Source organism: Bos javanicus, chromosome 10, assembly GCF_032452875.1.
Source record: "Bos javanicus breed banteng chromosome 10, ARS-OSU_banteng_1.0, whole genome shotgun sequence".
Taxonomy (NCBI): domain Eukaryota; kingdom Metazoa; phylum Chordata; class Mammalia; order Artiodactyla; family Bovidae; genus Bos; species Bos javanicus.
In genome coordinates, this window is record NC_083877.1 from 91171714 (window position 1) to 91189386 (window position 17673).

Below are 17673 nucleotides of genomic sequence, written 5' to 3' on the forward strand. Positions count from 1 at the left end.
GCATGTCTTCTAAGGAGAAAATACAAGGCATGAAATTCAAATCAATTTTTAAAATTCAGCCTCATTTATTAAATGGACACTGGTATCTTTTATCAAGACACAACCTCTTAGGTAAATGATTATTTAAAAATTGTTGTTGTTCAGTCACTAAGCCATGTCTAACTCTTTGTGACCCCATGGACTACAGCAGACCCGTCTCCTCTGTCCTCTACTATCTCCCAGAGTTTGCTCAAATTCATGTTGGTTGATTCAGTGATGCTAATCTAACCATCTCATCCTCTGCTGCCCCATTCTCCTTTTGCCTTCAATCTTTGATGTCAGCATCAGAGTCTTTCCAATGAGTTGGCTTTTCACATCAGGTGGCCAAAGTATTGGAGTTTCAGCATCAGTCCTTCCAGTGAATATTGAGGGTTGATTTATTTTAGGATTGACTGGTTTGACCTCTTTGCTGTCCCAGGGACTCTTAAGATTCTTCTCCAGCACCGCAGTTTTAAAGCATCAATCCTCTGGTGCTCAGCCTTCTTTATGGTCTAACTCTCATATCTGTACATGACTACTGGAAAAACCACAGCTTTGACTAGATGGACCTTTGTCAGCAAACTGATGTCTCTGCTTTTCAATATGCTATCTAGGTTTGTCATAGCTTTCCTTCCAAGGAGCAAATGTCTTTTAATTTCATGACTGCAGTCACCATCCAGAGTGATTTTGGAGCCCAGGAAAATAAAATCTGTCACTGTTTCCACTTTTTCCCCATCTATTTGTTATGAAGTGATGGGGCCAGATGCCATGATCTTTGTTTTTTGAAGATGAGTTTTAAGCCAGCTTTTCACTCTCCTCTTTCACCTTCATCAAGAGACTCTTTAGTTCCTCTCCACTCTCCACCATTAGAATAGCATCATCTGCATATCTGAAGTTGTTGGTATTTCTCCTAGCAGTCTTGATTCCAGCTAGTTATTCATCCAGCCCAGCATTCTGCATGATGTACTCTGTATAGAAATTAAGTAAGTAGAGTGACAATATACAGCTTTGTCATACTCCTTTCCCAATTTGGAACCAGTCCATTGTTCCATGTCCAGTTCTGACTGTTGCTTACTGACCTGCATACAGATTTTTCAGGAGACAGGTAAGGTAATTATTCCCATCTCTCTAAGAATTTTTCACAGTTTGTCATGACCCACACAGTCAAAGGCTTTGGCATTGTCACTGAAGCAGAAGTAGATGTTTTTCTGGAATTTCCTTGCTTTCTTCATGATCCAACAACTGTTGGCAATTTAATCTCTGATTCCTCTGTCTTTTCTAAACCCAGCTTGTACAAAAAATTTTTTAAATAGATAGCTACAAATTCTTGAATTGTTTTATTTTGTTTTCCCAGGGAATTTTCTATCATGTTTTAAGAACTCAAAATCTGCCTTCCCAAAATAGAATCCATACTCTTTATAATTTTTTGGTATCAGTAATGATCTAAATGATACACAAATCTAAGTCCTCAAAATCTGCAACGAGAAGTTTGTGCACTGCACCTAGAGTAGCCTCCACTTGCTGAAACTAGAGAAAAGCCCTCACAGCAATGAAGACTCAGCATAGCCAAAAAATAAATAAAAATAAATATCAAGACTTCAAAGTCTTCAGAGCAAATATCTCTAGTGCTTCTTGCTAAATGTTAAATTATAACAGCTTACTCAGAAAATTGGCATTCACCTCTTATCAAGAGATATCTTGTTCTAACCATCACCAGACTCCATCCATTTCTCGGGCCACACAGGCCCATATGACCAAAAGCAAACCTCTGAATTGATTTCTCTACCTGTAAAATGGAGCTAAAGCTGTCATCCCACGTTTTTCTCATGTTGGTGGCTAACACATCCATGCTTTTTGAAAAGACTTAGTCTTTTTTAAAAAAAATACTCAAAATTAAAAGCAATTTTGGCTGATAAGCTTATTCAGACCTGCTCAAGTCAGTAAGTTCCTTCTAATAAAGACTTCTTTGAGGGAAAAAAAAAAAGTTCTTGGCAGGTCAGATCTGATTTTAGTATTAATTACCAACCTGCTCTACCTGACTTTAAGGAAACATTGTGTACTTAGTGGAAAACAGGAAAGATTAGCTGTCATTGGGGATGTTAGAGATGGGAGCCAACTTTGCCCAAAGAATAACAACAATTGACCTGAATCTTTGCGCAGACTCAAAACTGAACTGAATCTGTTTGAGAGACCTCTAGAGAAGTATGAAACTCAGCTCTAAATTATTCACCATGACACACTTCTGCATCTTTCATGATTCTAGGGAGAATAGAAAGAAAAACTGCCTGAATATTCCTGATCCTAGAAAGCAACTGACTTCCTAAGTTTCCTAGACCACAATTGGGTAGATAAAGGTTCAATGACAAAGGAGGAAAACCACTGACATTTTAGTGGGTAATGTGCTTATCAAACTGAAGCCCTAACAAAATTCAGTGTCTATCAATATGTGTGGTACTTTGTTTTATTCATGCTACATGAAAACATGCCCCTACTCTCCAGAACTATAATTGCAAAGTGTTAGTTGCTCAGTTGTGTCCAGTTGTTTGTGTACCCATGAACTTTAGCCCACCCACTCCTTTGTCCCTGGAATTTACCAGGCAAGGCTACTGGAGTGGGTAGCCTTTCCCTTCTCCAGGGGATCTTCCTGACCTAGGGAACAAAACTGGGTCTCCTGCATTGCAGGCAGACTCTTTACTGTCTGAGTCACCAGGGAATCCCAATAGTCTCCAAAGAGCTATCAAAGCTATTTGTTTTCTTGTGTGACAGATTGGCTTTTCCAGACAGAATCAGAAGGCTTCATGAGTTGGGAGGAGTCAAGAGGCAAGGATTTAGAAGGATAAATGTATTGATAATAAACATTGGAGGGGAAAAGGACATAATTGATAACATTCAATTCCTTAATCACAACAGATGCTAAATATTTGGAAAAATAGAGAAATATAAAGAATGTAGATGTTCAAGGAAAGGGTGTGAAATTGGAAGTCAGTGAGCAAAATACTTTCCTTTTCTATATCCAGCTCCCAGTGAAAGGATATGGGAAACATGAGAAAAGGGATAGGAAAAAACCGAAGACATTTGCTTACATTGTAAAATTAGCTCAAGTTCACTCAAAGGATTAGCCACGACAAGACATGTATTCAGATAGCCTTCCTCTGACTACAGATATCTACTGAAACCTACAAAAAGCTCGTCATCGTACTGGCATTGAAAAGGATCCCTGGGTCTCAATCAAATTCAGAGTCCCATAGGCGGAGACAGAGAAGTAAACCAAAGAAGGCAACTCAGCATTCTAGGGGCTATAACGGAGAGAACTGCAGCAGTCAGTATGGCATAAGGGAAGAACTGTTGCTGTTGTTCAATTGCTAAGTCCTGTCTGACTCTTTCGCAACCCCATGGACTGTAGCCCACCAGTCTCCCTGAGTCTCCTGCATTGGCAGGCAGATTCCATACTGGTGGTCACCAGGGAAACCCTAAAGGAAGAATTAGTCAATTCTATGTGGGATAGGGACTTTCCAGGTGGCTCAGTGGTAAAGAATCTGCAGGAGACATGGGTTCAGTGCCTGGTTGGGAAGTACCCTGGATAAAGAAATGGCTACCCAGTACAGTATTCTTGCCTGGAGAATCCCGTGGACAGAGGAGCCTGGCAGACTACAGTCCATGGGGTCACAAAGAGTCGGACAGAACTGAGCAACTGAGTACACATAGACGTGTGGGATAAGTTAAGAAAGAGTTAATGAAGAAGATACACAGGCCCCACTAACTATGGTTCTGCAAAATTGAATTTAGAAACATAGTGCTTGTTAATGGAGCAAACTTTAAACAGTGTTTTCATATACATCTGTGTTTATAATATCTTATCATTAATCTCTATTAAAGGAACTCACATAGAATTTTTTTACCCTGGAACATAAGTTGTGTGTGTGTGTGTTAGTCACTCTGTTGTGTCTACCTCTCTGAGACCCCATAGACCATGGCCCACCAGGCTCCTCTGTCCATGGAATGCTCTAGGCAAGAATACTGGAGTGGACTGCCATTCCCTTCTTCAGGGGATCTTCCTGACCCTGGGATTGAACCAGGGTCTCCTGCCTTGTAGCCAGAGTCTCTACCATCTGAGCCACCAGGGAAAGTTATTTAGAAATAAATAACCTTCTTTTGATAAACAATAGAGCTGTTACAGCTACACAAAATGAAAAAGTTTGCTCAAAACTCTTTGGACAGATCCTATCAGTAACAAGAAACAAGGACCTGGGTATACCCTGTCTGCTTTTCAACTGACAGGAAGTTACTATGTACAAGTTCAATCTTAACATCTTAGTGTTATGACTTTGCCATGGAGGCTGGGAAGCACTTGGCAGTGCCATTCACATCTAGTTAAAGAATACATCAATGACAGGATGGCAGAGACAAGATCAATGCCAGTTCTCCATGACCATTTTACATGATTTCAAGGCAATCATCTTATTTTTAGGCAGTACTCTTGCCTGGAAAATCCCATGGGCAGAGGAGCCTGGTAGGCTGCAGTCCATGGGGTCACTAAGAGTCGGGCATGACTGGGCAACTTTTCTTTCACTTTTCATTTTCATGCATTGGAGAAGGAAATGGCAACCCACTCCAGTATTCTTGCCTGGAGAATCCCATGGACAGAGGAGCCTGGTGGGCTACAGTCCATGGGGTCTCAAACATGACTGAAGCCACTTAACACACACAGATACTACACCCAGGAAGCTCCTAAAGCATCCTGAGATTCCAAATTAGTGACCATCAAACAGGATGGGCCTTTAAATTGCTACAGGCAGGAAAAAATGAGCCCAGTAACTCAGAATGACTTTAATCCAAATTTTCATTCCTTCTGTTCTCTTTAGTCTATACCTTAGCATAACCCTCTTGCTTCTTTATTTGTGATTTTTATTACCTTTGACCTCTCATGATAAATCACCCTGACAGTGTAGAGAAAGCAGAGTTAGAAACATTAAAGATACTTACCTGTTGGGAAAGTTTATGACCTAGCCAAAGAAAAATGCAGAAATCAAGATTTTATGGAAACAGGAAATATTGTGAAATGCAGGGGACTTCCCAGGTGGCGCTCATGGTAAAAAACCCACCTGCCTATGCTGGACACGTAAGAGATGAAGGTTTGATCCCTAAGTTGGGAAGATCCCCTGGAGGCGGGAATGGCAACCTACTCCGGTATTCTTGCCTAGAGAATCCCATGGACAGAGGAGTCTGGTGGGCTACAGTCCATAAGGTCGAACAGAGTTGGACACGACTGAAGCGACTTAGCATGCATGCACACACATGAAAAGCAGAACCTGCTGTATTGGTGCACAATGAACATTCTTACTTCCATACTTAAAATATAAACTCCTGCCGGGAAATAGTTAAATCCTGGGATTTGAAAACACGTTATTAAGGGAAAATTCAACCATATGCACAACTAGAGCGATGAGAATAAGGGACCCTCATGTACTCATCAGCCAGTTTCCACAATATAAACTCATGACCAATCTTGTTTCATCTCCACCCACTTTCCTGCTTCTCATGTAATTTTCAAGGAAGTCAAGATTTTTGATTCTCCAAAAACATCTCCAATGTTTCTTTGCCTACAGAAAGTATCATATAAATTAACTAGCTAACTGATTTATTGTTTCGTATCTACCTTTTTAATCACTCTGACACATCTGTCAAGCCACTAAGAAAGAAATGGAAAAATGGACATTCCTTCCCAGTATCTCTGAGCTTGAATCCCATCTTCCTCTGAGTACCCTTGTGCTACAGTGATGGCTGTGGGATAAAACAAAAGTGTACACAGATAATAAAACTAACATTTTTCACTAATTCTTGAACCACAGTCATTTCCTTTTTTCATTCGCTTTTTACTGTATGCAGTACACATGCTGACTCAGAGTAAGGCTGCTTTTTAAATTAAGAGGTGGTCTCAACTTACTCATTTGCATCCACCCCAAAATGCAATGCATTACAAAGGTATGACATGAAGTTGCCAACTAGGTCATAAGAATTCTGGCAATTCTGATAGAAAAAAAGCTTGTGATGAGAATTCAGGGAGGTGATCAATGGCAAGCTAATGTATTTCTTGATGTGAAATTTCTAATGGCGAAGCTACATTGATAAAAGAAAATCAGAAATTTAATATAAAAACAATCATATGAACATAAAATTTAACTTTGTGAAATCCATAATAATAGATCTGTATGCCTAACTCCACAGTCATTCTCCTTCCTTAAGTCATCAAACATTCCCAGAATGTAATAAACTCTTCCACTAGAGATCTGGCATCTTCTCAACTACTTACCATTCCAGAACAATCTCCAGCCCCAAAAGTGATGAATGGATATTTTGGAGGGTTTTGTGGAAAATATAATACCTTTCTATTTCATACCATATAATACCATATCACTGATCACTAAGAAGATGGTGGCAGGGAGAAGGGAAAAGTATTTGCATCTATTTGACTCTGCATTTTCTCCTACAGGAAGTATAAAATTTTATCTGATTCGATGCTAGAATAGTGTACTTGCATATGCATGTACATTAAATTTTGTAGGTGTGCTTTGCTATATTGGAAAACATATTCAAATAATAAATCTCAATAAATGAAAATGACTTTCCTTTTCTACAGTACATAAAAGTGCCAGGGCAATCTGCTTTCCATGTTCAGACACCAAAGAGCTAAACATTGAGTGATATCCAACTTGATGAGACACATAAAAATGAAATAAAAATGAGTAAGAAGATAAACATTTAAAGAGATAAAAACTGTCAAACAGAAATGATTACAAAGTTTGTAACAATCTGCATTTTTCATTGCTTTCTATTTACCTCGTTTCTCCACTATGAATTTCTTTTGCTCATTTCCCTTCTTTTAATAATGTATGTTCCCATAATCACTGACACTAAAGTCAAGGATGTGAAAGAAGACTTAGTTTATATTTTTTAGGAGAAATACAAGTAACGTGAAAATGCAAAATTTTCCCTATATACTTGAATGTTTCATCTAGCTACTTTCATTTAACAGCTCTGGAAAATTGAGCTCCTTTTTCACAGGGGTAGTTCACCTTGTACAATATGAAACCACCATATTCAACCTTTTATGACCTGCAAAAACAGCAATTTCACATTGTTTAACCTAATAGTATTTCAAATAGCAAAAAGTCTAGAGATTGCCATTTCTCTTGAGAGACAAATGGTATTCTTTGGTGAAATGCACAGAAAAAAAAAAAAGAAAGTCTTATTTCCATTGGTGCACACGACATTTTGGAAATCTTGTTTTTTAAATCATATTAATAATAAAAATAAATTAATATTATTTTTAGTCTAGTCAATCAATGACTCTGTCATTGGCCTAATGTGGCCCCTGAAAGAAATTAGGCGCTACCAATTAGTATGTGTAGTAGGCATAGTGGTTTCGTCTTCAAAATGATGACACCTAAAATGTATGTGCAAACACAGAATGTCACAATTTATAAGACCTAGTAAGACCTTTGACTGGTGGCTCAGTGGTAAAGAATCTGCCTGCCAATGCAGGAGATGTGGGTTTGATCCCTGGGTCAGGAAGATCCCCTGAAGTAGGAAATGGCAACTCACTCCAGTATTCTTAGCTGGGAAATCCCATGGACAGAGGAGCCTGACAGGCTGCAGTCCATGGAGTCACAAAGGAGATAGACAGACTTGGCAACTAAGCAACAAACCTTTGACTAGAAAAGGTTTTGTACACAATATGCTGCTTTCTTACTAACACATCAGTTGTGCTTATTCTACAGTAATAATGGGGAGGGGGGAAAGGACAGTCTAAAGTTTTAGAAGTACAAAGGCCAACCTGAATGAAGACTGATATTAAACAAGTCACGTTTTGTAAGGATGGTACTCAATTTAGCAGGAAAGGATATGTGCTACAACTTAAAAGTTTGAGATCTTACTTACGTTCGTAAAAAGTTGGAGAGGTGACTCCAATATTTTTAGAGTATCAGATAATTCCTTCTCTGATCATGTGGTCATCTCTACTACTCCTAAGGCTTTTATTATTAATGGAAACATTTGTAAGACTTGATTTCTGAGTTGCTGTCTCAATTTTGGGGTGTAGCTTAGTCTGTCCTGATAGTAGACAATGTTCGATAAATTCGACAAAGCTGATCAAATATATTCTTTGGATACCAAGTCAAGACTTGACTTTATTAAACATGTCAAGACAGAATAATGTAATAGCAAAGAAATGTGTGGGTTTCCCAGGTGGCTCGGGGTTAAAGAATCCACCTTCCAATACAGGACACACAATAGACTCAGGTTCGATCCCTTAGTCAGGAAGATCCCTTGCAGGAAGAAATGGCAACCCACTCCAGTATTCTTGCCTGGAAAATCCTATACACAGAAAAGCCTGGTGGGCTACAGTCCACTGAGTCATAAAGAGTCGGACACGACTGAGTGACCAAGAGTGCATGAGTAAAGAAACATGGATTATATAATAGGCCACCAAGTAGGTGCCCAATTATCATCTCACTTAATCCTTCTTTTATGATAATATCAACACAGACAGTGCCAACAAGTAATGACAGCTGACACTGATTGAGACTTCTTAGTACTAGTCACTCCTCTAATTGTGTTAAGTCATTTAATCTTCAGAACAATCTTATTGGCCTACATACCAATATTAAGCTCACTTTGTAAGAAAACCAAGGCTAAGAGAGGGGAAAGTAAATTGCCAAAGGTCATACTCTTTAAATTACAAAACCGTAATGCTGGAAGTGTTCTTGAAGCACTCATCAGTTTCTCCCTCAATTTGTGTGTAGGCTGGAAAAAACAACAAAACAAAACAACCAAAACCTCACCCCCAAAAATACTAAGTCTAAATCCTAATCCCTAGAATCCATACATGTTACTGTATTTGGAAAAAAGGTCTTTGCAGATGTGACTATATTGTGGATTATCCGAGTTGGCTCTAAATGCCATGTCATGCATCCTCATAAAAGGGAAGCAGAGGGAAATTTCACACACACACACACACACACACGAAAAGGTATGACAAGACACAGCAAAACCAACTTGAAGATGACAGCCTTAAAGATTAGAATGATGTGGTCATAAACCAAGGGATGTTGACTAGAAGAGAAAATGAAAGGATTCTTCCCGAAAGCCTCAAGAGGAGGTGTGACACTATCCACAGCTTAATTTTGACCCAGTGATTCTGAGTTCAGATTCCTGGCCTCCAGAATGGTAAGGGGAAAATTCCTATTGGCTAAAGCCAACTGATTTGTGATTATCCAATATAGCAGCTGTAGGAAACTAATACAGGCTGCCATTAAAAGAGCCAAACTGTTGAACATAAGTTAAATGTTCCTATTTTTAGAAACTCTAGATTTAAAATTTTTTCCTTCAGTAACACACAACAACATTCGACTATCTCACTCTTGGAAATATTCCCTTCTAATTTATAAATTATCCCCTTCTTTTTGCTCTGCCTTCTACAGCAATAGGTATTAGTTTATTTTTGTCCTTTATGATAGTCCTCCACACTCATTACATGACTTCATATCACTTTTAAATTTTATAGAATGAATATTTCTCATTTATTTAGTCTCTTTATTACAGGACCAATTTCTAGTGTCATGATTATCTTTCTAGTTTTCTTCTGAAATCTCACTATAGTTGCAAAACTCAGAAATGGTTCCATATTTGAAATAAATTAGATTTTGTTCAAGATCTAAGCATAATGGAGAGATCTATGGAGTGGGTTGAGTGTATCTGTGTGATTCAAATTTAATAATGGATCTTTAACTGAAAATACTTTTATTAATTTACTCAAAATTTCTCTTAACATTAACAGTGATTATGTATTCTATAGGCATTTCAATCAATTCCACAAAATGGCTTCTAGTTATCCAAATAGGCTGTCAAAAATTGTTAGATAATAGCATCTGTGATTTCTAAACTGGGAATTTATCAGGTAGGATAACAAATTGAAACAGCAAATATTTACTTGGTGGTGGTAGACAAGATTTTTGCATAATAGCAAATACAGGGGACACAATGACTTCTAGGCCATTTATGAAACTTATAAACATTACAGATACACTTATTTGTCCTGAGCTCAGAAAGGTTTTACACCAACCTGACTGATTACTGTGAAACCACCACTAGACTACCCCCTAATAGGATGGCCAACAGAGACGAAGCTGTCCGCCCGTCTACCAGATGCTGAGTTTCACCGTCTCGTCTCATCTCCCAGTCAAAAATGTCTCACATACAGTCAAGTGTTCCCTGGGCAACAGAATCAATCCCAGTTGAAAAATACAGATTTAGAACAACCATACATGATAACTAATATAACCAATTCCTAAAATGGGGTAACTTAAGAGACAAAGAACTACTGCCTCTTTTACATCCATGTTGCTTTAAAGAAAATCATAATAATTGTAATCAAGCCAACAAGGATCCCCTTTGACACAAATGACAGACTTCTTTAAAAGAAAAATGGAGAGTTTATTTTTAACCAGACAATTCTGTGGCTGATCTCTAGACCCCCAGACAGCTTGCTCCTGTGCCATCTCTTGTCAGCACTTCTTAATTTAGTTTTCTGAGAATGAGGATTTTAAAGCCGGTCCTTGACTGACACGGATTACCCTGACATTCAGGGCAGGTGTGAACCCAGAGCAGTTCTATTCATATATGTATCTAGAGCACACAGAGGCAAGGTTCTTGCATTAGCTATTAACAGTTTCATTAAGTTAAGTGGCCAACAAGCATTTTTTTTTTAATTCTCTAGGTGATTTAGAAGTGGAGGTAAGGAGAAAAGGATTTAGTAAAAGGCCAACTGAGATGCTTTCTCCCTGTTTCACCCCCAAATGGGAGCTCTGTTCTTTCTACAGCAGAAAAAAATAAAACTAATCGATGTTAGTCAAAAAGATGCCCAATAGCAATAAGAGAGCATGATCCTTAAGAGAAATAGAAACTTATGAAGCAGATTTTCATCCCTTTACTTTCAAAATAATAGCATAAATATGTAAACACAAAAAACTTAAATCCTTCAGTAACAGATTTTTGTAAATGTTTGTAGAAATGACACCATCTGAGCAGCTAGAACTCAAATAAGCTTCTACTTGCATTGTGATTGCTCTTCAACTCATGTAATTAAAAAATAATAATAATAATACCAGAAGTTATGTGATACTCTCTAGACATCTATTCTATTTGCATTAGGGCCAAAAAATTTCAACTCTGCTTTCAGGACTGAATGATCCTCACAACCCCTAAAGAGAGTCCATTGCAACCTTCCTCCTGTTACCAAGTGAGGGCGAAGCTTAAGAGCTGGCTTTCATTTCTAATACCTTCAGCCAGCAATACCTTTCTGCCCATCCTACAAAGATAATGCATGTACAAACAAATATGGGCATGCGATTATTGTTATTATTTTTAATCAGGCATCACTTGTGAGAGTGTACAGGCACAGTTGTTGTAACCTTCTTGTTCCCAGCATCACAGCCACTCCCTTCAAAGGCAAAGGGTACAAGCCCTGCCCCAGCTCTTGTACCAGCAAGTCAAGGGCTTCTGCGGAGGATCTCTTTCACAGTCATGCAAAAATAAGTACAAGGAGCTCTGTGGATTGAAAGTAATATGCAGCCAGTTCTTGTTGCCAGAAATATGCAGTCTTGCTCCTCCTTCCAATTAAATTGTGATTGAGGGAGTTTCACTGGGTGAAGAAAGCTACCCTTGAATTGTCATCTCTTAAGAGGAAGCTGACAGTGCTAATAGTTCAACACGGGGTTATTGATGAGACCATCCCAGCCTGAGAGGCTGGCAATCTTTGTCACTGTCAGGATCAGGTAAGCAGTTTCACCCGCCAAAATTTCGGTCTTCCTCCCTGTCCTCCTATCCCACCCCCAAAGAGAAAGGAGCACTATGGTTACTAGAAACAGAAGTCTCATGTGATTTGAGTGATTTGAAGTTTATTGACTTTGCAGATCCAAGGACTTTGGCTCACTAATGGGGACAATTATCCACAAATTTTTCTTAGTCAATAACGTGGCATAAGGGCAAACACAAGTTTTATGAGGTTCAAAGTTTCTGTGATTTGGGAAGGCCCTCTCTAAGACAAAAAATGCATAGTTACAAATGAAAAACTTCGGTACAAATGTTGGGAGCTATTCAGAATGTTGAAAAGACATCAAAACAAATTTTAAAAGGCTGAGAAATACCACAAACATCGGAAAATGCAGTATTCTTTAGTAATTAACTACCTGATATATTTCGTATATTTTGTGACTGCACTTTTTATCATCTCTTCATTATATAACAATACTGTCATACAATTTTCTATATAGAATAAGTTGTCTTTTTTGTAAATTTGCAAAGAGGAATAAAATTTCTTAGTATTGATCAGTTTTTTTAGCTTTATAAGTCATTAAGGTCAATGTAAAAGTAATGTCAAATTTTCTATTATACGAGAGTTGTAAGGCTAGGATTTCCAGTGATGAGTTTATAATTTATATATTTCCAATCCTATTTTTCCTTCGAAACCACTTTTCCTAGTCCTCTGGTCTTATACCTTGTTGTCATAGTATCAACTGATTGGTCATGGAGGAAAGCATTCCAAGGTGCAATCCCACGTCAGATCAGCCAGTAATGATTTACTGACGCACAAGTGACTGCACATAACATAAACACACACCATTAAAGGGCTTCCCTGGTGGCTCAGCATTAAAGAATCCGCCTGTCAATGCAGGAGATGCGAGTTTGCTCCCTGGGTCAGAAGATCCCCTGGAGAAGGAAATAACAACCCACTCCAGTATTGTCTGGAAAATTCCATGGACCGTGGAGTCTGGCAGGCTGCAGTCCATGGGTCTCAAAGAGCTGGACACAACTTAGCAGCTAAACAACAACACGTTCCATTAAACTGAACTGAAGGCATTACTACTACAAGTGTCTGCTACTATCCAAACCACCAAATACAAGAAGTATAAAAGAATAAAAGCTGGGATGTAAAAAGACCGTTGTTTTAACCAGATGTGGTTAACATACCTCCCTTGTGTAAATTTTACAAAAATATATGAGTACATAAACACATTGCAAGTAAAGGGTCTGAGATTTAGCTTCATTAACATACCATAAATCTGCCTTGGGGAGAACTATAAAGGCATTCTCCACACATTCTCATCTCTACTTTGTTTTTCCCTACATACTTCGCAACCGCTTATACCACAAAATGACTGGCAAAGTCAGTTATATAGCTTACATCAGGTAAATTTGTAATGTTATAATGACTATATTAATTATAAAAGGAAGGCACCAGGAGGATTCAGCCACACATTCATCAAACACACAGGATCTCAAGAATAGGGAAAAGCAGAGATACAGACACAAAGTAGCTGAAGAAAGAAGTGCACAGACAACTTTATTCTGTACACATTTGTTCAACTGCAGGTTATTATGTCCCTGTCACTCCAAGTACTCTATGTTAAGAGATAAAAATATGATGACAATTTGGACCTTGCCCTCTGAGGAGTTTTCATCTTAAAGATATGTGTGAAATCAAATTCACATGTATGAAAGACGTTCCTATTAAAAAATGCATGAAATCATGAAAACAACTATAAGGCAAGATAGGTAAATCTCTCTTTTGGAGGTGAATAATTAAAGCAAATAATAGAAGAATTCACAAAGGAAAATAGATTTAAATATGCCTTTGTTTACAAACTACTATGAACCAAATTAAGACAAATAATTAATTGAGAAAAAAGCCCAATAAATTTATTGTAAATAGAGGCTAAATATAATTTCCCTATAAGAGTTATTTAAATTAACTGAGAAAATTTCTATTAATCCAGTAGAAAAACAGGCAAGAGACATGAATAGACAATGTAAGAAAAATGTGACCAAAACAAATGCATAAACATGTATTTAAAAGAAATATAAATTAAATAACTTCATATTATTTTTCACGTATAAAATTACAAATATTTTTTTAAGATAGAAATTAATCCTGGTGAGGGTATGTTAAGAAAGCAACTCTAACATATTGCAGAGAAGTTCTCAATTGAATTAAATATTGTGGCTGATTGAATAATGGACCCAAAGATATCTAGGTCAAAAAATGAATAATTATTTCTACTTTTAAAAGTATCTTAAGAAAAATCAAAGAAAGACAAATGCCATATGATGTCACTCTTATGTGAAATCTAAAATCTGACCAAACGGACTTATCTAGGAAACAGAAGCAGACTCACATAGAGAACAGACATATGGTCGCCAAGAGTGGGTGAGGCTGGAGGGGCAATGGATTGAGAGTCTGAAACTGAGCAGGTGCAGACTATTAGATATATGTACATAATGCACACCTTTTCCCTCATCAAGCAGACAAGAGGAGAAGCAGATCGTTTTGAAATAATTAGGAACTGAGCTGAGTGAGATTTGTACTGCCACTTTAAACAAAGGTGTGAGCTCTTCTGTGTTCCTAATAAACCTCTCCATCTTGCAGAATTTGGCTTCAAAGTATTGAGACACAGAAATAGTGTTTATTGAGTATTTCAGTCCCAGTCTCCCTGCTATATAACCCTAGAGATGGTCCAGTGGAGGAATATGGCAGAGAAATATTCAGTTCAGTTCAGTCGCTCAGTCATGTCCGACTCTTTGCGAGCCCATGAATCACAGCACGCCAGGTCTCCCTGTCCATCACCAACTCCAGGAGTTCACTCAAACTCACGTCCATCGAGTTGGTGATGCCATCCAGCCATCTCATCCTCTGTCGTCCCCTTCTCCTCCTGCCCCCAATCCCTCACAGCATCAGAGTCTTTTCCAATGAGTCAACTCTTCGCATGAGGTGGCCAAAGTACTGGAGTTTCAGCTTTAGCATCATTCCTTCCAAAGAACACCCAGGGCTGATCTCCTTTAGAATGGACTGGTTGGATCTCCTTGCAGTCCAAGGGACTCTCAAGAGTCTTCTCCAACACCACACTTCAAAAGCATCAATTCTTTGATGCTCAGCTTTCTTCACAGTCCAACTCTCACATCCATACATGACCACTGGAAAAACCATAGCCTTGACTAGATGGACCTTTGTTGGCAAAGTAACGTCTCTGCTTTTCAATATGCTAGGACTAGATCTGATAGATAGAACTATGATAGATAGTCCATGAACTATGGACTGAGGTTCATGACATTGTACAGGAGACAGGGATCAAGACCATCCCCGTGGAAAAGAAATGCAAAAAAGCAAAATGGCTGTCTGGGGAGGCCTTACAAATAGCTGTGAAAAGAAGAGAAACGAAAAGCAAAGGAGAAAAGTTCTGCATTAGGACTCATCCAAATTCCAAGTAGCTATGCCATCCATCTATGGAGATCTCATGATTTCTCTTTACCGCAGCAGGGTCTGCTGGTCTGTATTAAAACTTCAGCTCATGATCAGACTTGATAAAAGCCCCCAGAGAGAAAGGTGTTTGCCAAATTTTCCCATCTAGAAGGTCTCTTCATTCTCTGGAAACTGATTCCTCTAGACCTCTACACACAATTATCTGATGGCTTTTATACATAATTGATACATATATAATTTATATATATATAATTTTTAATTTATTCAGGTTTTTCTAATTGTTGCAGAAGAAGCAATGTTCTGTCACCAACTTATGCATCTTAAAGAAAGTAGAAATTCTTATAGCTATAAAATATTTTAGTTCATTTAAATCCTTCCATTTAGAAAATTCCATGTATAGATGATATTATAAATAAATTATATAAATATTTAAGGAAGAAATAATGCCAATCTTAAATAAATTACTCAAGAGAACAATAAAAATAACACTTTGCAACTCATTTTTTGAGGTATCATAACCTTGATATCAAATCTCATAAGAAAAGAAATAATTCTAATTGCCACATATATATATATTTATATAAACTATTTGAAAAAAACACAAAAATAATATATCACAACCAATTGGGTTTATTTCAGCAAAGTGAGGTTTGTCATTTCAAAACTTATCAATATAACTTCCTACATTAATTGAAAAAAGAATAAAATCATATGGATATCTCATATATGATATGAGAAAATAAATGCAGAGAAATTTTTAAATAAAATTCGACAATTCATAATAAAAGCTCATTGTAAACAAGGAATAGAAGAAAACTTCTTTAATCTGATAAAAAGTTATTTGAAAAAATTACAGCAAATCCCCTACATAATAGTGACATGTTGAAAGCTTTCCCTCTCTTATCAGTAACAAAACAAAGATTCCCACTGTCACCAATTTAATAAAGATATATGAGAACTAGCAAAGGAGAAAACAACTCACAGGACTGTGTGATAGAATATCAAAAAGAGTCTACAGACTGGGTACAAAGTCAATATATAAAAATTAGTGGTATTTTTCTAAACATCAAGAATAGAAAATGAAATTTTAAATGATATCATCTACAACAGCATCCAAATACACTACATTTCTAGGAGTCAATCTAAGGAAATATGGAAAACATTTCCACATAGAAAAAAACAGAATAATATCATGCGAAAAAAGTAAGCAGTATCCAAATGAGGAGGCATCAAATATTTCTATAAAGGATCCTATAATAAATATTTTAACCTTTATAGGCTAGATAGTCTCTGTCACAGTTGGCCAGCTCTGCCCTGTAATGCCAATTCAGAAATAGTTAATACGTGAATAGGCAGCTGTGGCTGTGTGCCAATAAAACTTTATTTGCAGAAAGAGGCAGAAGACTGTATTTAGTCCATGGGTTGTAGTTCATCGCCCCCTGATTTAAATAATCAGAGGAATAAAGTTAGTTAATATATAATGAAGATATAATAAAGATATCTATTCTCCTTAAATTGATCTTTCCATGTAAATCTCTCCACAGTCAAAATTCAGGAAGTGGGGTTTTGTTGTTGCTGCTGTTGTTATTTTTTGTGAGATTTTGCATAGACATTGGCAAACTAATTCTAAAAGAAAGTAAAAATGTAAATGGCAAAAGTTTGCGGAGAAAATCTTGAGGAACAGAATTAAAGTACTTTAACAGATGCCAAGATGTATTCTAAAACTCTAGTAATTAAGAGAGCTTGGTATTGCCAACAGAGTAGATGCCTAGACTAACAGAACATAATAGTCAGTCCATCAACACACTTACACTTGCATAAATATATATAAAGCTTGTTCATGACAAAGGTAGCAATGCAAAGCAGTGGAGAAATAATGGTCATTTTCCAATCAATTATTCTGGGTCTAGATATTGTAAAAGGAAATACGCTTCATATTACATACAGAAATCAGTCAGTATATCATAGATCCAAAGGTGAAAGATAAAACTAGGAAGGCTCCAGAAGAAACTATGGGAGACCGTCTCCTATACTTTGAGGTAAGCAAAATTTCTCAACTAGAACACATGAGGCACTAATGTGAAAGGGAAAGACATCTGAATTTAGAACTTCTATTTATTAAAGGATCCTTTAAGAGAGAAAAAGGTAAATAACTGGTTGGGAAAAGATATTTATAGGGACTTAGTACACAAAAGAAGACATCTGAATGAAAAGAAGCTTAACATTCTGACACTTCAGGAAAATGTAAATCCAAACCACAAGAAGATGTCAACATGTACCAGTTGGGGTGGGGAAAATAAGACTGGTAAAACTAAATGTTGATGAGAATGTGAGACACCTAA